Source organism: Arachis ipaensis, chromosome B09, assembly GCF_000816755.2.
Source record: "Arachis ipaensis cultivar K30076 chromosome B09, Araip1.1, whole genome shotgun sequence".
In the NCBI taxonomy this organism is placed as follows: Eukaryota; Viridiplantae; Streptophyta; class Magnoliopsida; order Fabales; family Fabaceae; genus Arachis; species Arachis ipaensis.
Genome location: NC_029793.2, coordinates 1,101,272 through 1,105,143, shown reverse-complemented (window position 1 = coordinate 1,105,143; position 3,872 = coordinate 1,101,272).

The following is a 3,872-nucleotide window of genomic DNA, read 5'->3' as shown; positions in this document are numbered from 1 at the left end:
AGTATAGAGATAAGTTCTGGAAGTCTGTTTTGGGCAACCCTCTGCTCCATCTAACTAGCTTATGCAGACGAGTTAGGCCCGCTATATAATACCTTTTGGTATTGAGTTAAATCTTAAAATAGTTTTTGAACTGTTGTCGTGTACTAAAATTATCTTTAAAATTCTAATTGTACTAATTATATCTCTAAGATTAAAAAATATGCATTATATTAGTCTTTGACTCATTTTTCATTAACGACGTGATGACATACTTTGATGACGTAGAATGTAAATGACACGTGTCACTTTATAATTTGGCCACGTGTAATAGTATAATGATGTGGTGACCCGTGACACGTGGCATACTAACTAGATGGTTGTGTCACGTGTCACAATTTTATTGGTCACGTGTCCGTTTGTGCCATGTGTCGCAACAGTATTCGTCCACGTGTCATCCATTATGTCATCGTTGTAGATGCACCAAATTAGTCCTCACTTTGCATTAAGTGACTCATTTTAGTCTCTGAAATTGAATGTCGTACACCAAACTAGTCATTTCACCAATTTTTTCTCATTTTTTTTAAATTTAAAATTTCCAATATCTTGGATGTACTAATTTCAATTATATTTTTTCATATATCGTTTAAATACAAGTGTTTTCATAAAAATTTTTAAGATTTTAGTTTTAATTATATAATTTTTTTAATAATTTAACATTGGTAAATTTTGTAATATATAAGTATGTTATTTTAAAAAAATAATTATATGATTGATTATACACATTTTTTTCATAAAAAAAGATGTGTTTTAAAAAATAAATTAATAATTAAAATAAACATTTTTTTCTTATGAAATACACGTTTTCATTATGTGTAAATGAGTTTCATTATGTATAAATGAGCTAGATTAAAGGCACTTCAAGCATCCTCACTACCATCTCCAACTTCTACAGTCTAGACGAAAGAGGTCGGAGATGGTAACGAAGAAAGCTTGAAATGCCTTCACGAAAATATTTTATAAAAGCACTTTTATTTGAATAACATGTGAAAAAATAGAATTAAAATTAGGAAAAGTCTAGGAGACCAGCAACTTTTGTGTTTTGTGGCCAGCACTTAACCATCAAAAGAAAAGTTAGTGATTTCCCACTATTGGATGTAATCTCACACCATTAAAAATACTATTGATGGCCAATTGATGGTTACAAAACACAAAAGTTGCTAGCCCCTAGCACTCCTCTTAAAATTAATGCAATAAAAAATATTGAGAATTTTGAATTTATAGAAAAAAAATGAGAAAAAACTAGTGAATTGACTAGTTTGGTGCACGACATTCAATTTCAGGGACTAAAATGAGTCACTTAATGCAAAGTGAGGGACTAATTTGGTGCATCTACCACGATGACATAATGGACGACACGTGAACGAATACTGTTGCGATATGTGGCACAAATGGACACGTGGCCAAATAACATTGTGACACGTGGCACAACCATTCATGTCAGCATGCCACGCGTCACTGGTCACCACATCATCATACCATTACATGTGGTCAAATCATAAAGTGATATGCGTTACTTACAGTCCACGTTATCAAGCCATGTCATCACGTCGTTAATGAAAAATGAGTCAGGAACTAATATGGTGTACTTTTTTCAATCTCAAGAACGTAATTGGTGCAATTAAAATCTCAAAGATAATTTTAGTGCACAATACCAATTTTAAAAATTATTTTAAGATTTAACTCTCTAATATTCCAAATTTATTTATTTATTTATTTATTTTTAAATTCATAATCAACTAGAAAAAATAAGAGAGAAAGAGTGATTCAGCAAATGAAAGAAAAAAAATACTCTTATGTGATGTTGTGTCTTACATGGAAAGAATACTAGCATTTATTTATAATAATAGTAAAATCCTAATACTAATAAGAAAAAAAAATGATAAATATCAATACTAATCCTAATCCTAAGAGATCATATTTGATACTCTCATATGATAGATCATATTATGAGTATCCGGATATTCTAATACTCGGGATAGAATATATCATAGGTTAGTTGAAAATAATAAATAAAGGAAAAATCATTCATGTGAAACTATTTAACTAATAAAGTTGAGATGGAATACTCGAGCAGAAAGTCCATCCAACGAAAATGAAAATCTATATTCATTTACATCACGTGCATTAATCTTCATTGATTGAGGTCGCTAAACCACAATAATAAGAAATTTTAAGGAGGTGAAAGAGTGAATAAATACTTCAGATCATCGGCAGGATAATCAACAAACAAATGAGTATGACATGTTAGGTTGGATGGTGTTTATTCATAATTTATTTATTAGTTTAGTATAAAACGATTTTTTCGACTAGATCACGATTGAACCGATTGTACTAATAAATTGGTGAATTGATGATTAAAATGGTTCGATAATTGGTCTGATTTTTAGAATTTTATTATAGTATAAAGAGGTAATGACCAAATCAGTACTCGAAAAATTCAAATGCTGATATTTTGGTACTTTATTATTGTGATTGACAAAATGGTCCTTAAAAGATTTTAAAATTTGACAAGCGTGTTTCCGAGCTTGCCATAGCAAATTTCCGGCCAGCACAATGCTAATGTGGCCACCGTATTTTGGTGACTTGGTAAATCACCCCCAAAGTTCCCTCCCCAACGCACACTCCCTCCCCTTCCCTCTCCCTCCCTGTTGCAGCCCCATCCCCATCGCAGTTTCCGCCGCATCACAACCCCCTCCCCAATGTACACTTCCCCTTCCTCCCTCAACACCACCATTCATAGCAACAACAACTTTAACATCATAAGCAACAACAACCTCCACCATTCTCCCTCTCCAACACACACTACCCCTCCCTCCCTCAACCCCACCACTTGCAGTAACAATAGCCTTAATATCAACAGCAACAATAATCTCCACCACTCCCCCTTCCCCAACGCACACTCCCCTTTTCCTCCCTCAATACCACCATTCACAGCAACAACAACTTCAACATCATTAGAGTTGCCCCAAATCATGAATTGTCCCAAATTTTTAGGTTAAATTATCATTCAAAAAGATTAATAACAATAAAACTCAGAAAAAACAAACAAATTCATATACAATAATCAAAATAAAATAAAATAAAACTTAATACAGACACCACCAAAATAAGAATAGAAGAAGAACACCAGACACAGAGGAGGCACAACACGATGGAGCCAAGATGGAACCCAGACAGAGGAGGCATGGCAGCGACTGGGGGCTAGCAGCTAGCAGATACAAGCAGTGAAGACGCACAGACAACGCAATGCCACGAAGGAGACAGACGACACTGGCGGACACAGAAGACCCGACGACGAGATGGCGACAGTGTGGTGTCGATGACACTGGCTCTATAAGACTGAGAAGGTTGATTTGGGGGAGAGTGAGTCGAGAGTGTGAGAATTGAAGGATATTAGAATTCAAAGGGGCAAAGGAAGGGGATTAGAGTTCAGAAAGAGGGATTTTGGATTGAGGAGGGGGGAAGCGCGTTGGGGATGGGAGATTAGGGTTAGGGAGGGGGACAGGAAGGGGAAGGGGGAGTGCGTTGGGGAGGGGAAAGGAGAAAGAGAAGTGCGTTGGAAAGGAAGAAAGGAAGAAGTAGGGTGGGAGAGGGTTTTTGCCATGTCATAAAAAATATAGTGGCCATGTCAGCACTGTACTTGCCGGAGATATGCTCCGGCGAACTCGTGGATACGCTTGTCAAATTTTAAAATCTTTTAAGGACTATTTTGTCAATAACAATAGTAAGGTACCAAAATGTCACCGTTTGAATCTTTCGAGTAATGATTTGGTCATTACCTCTAGTATAAATATATATAATGGTTTATTTACTAAAAATAAATAAAACCAAAA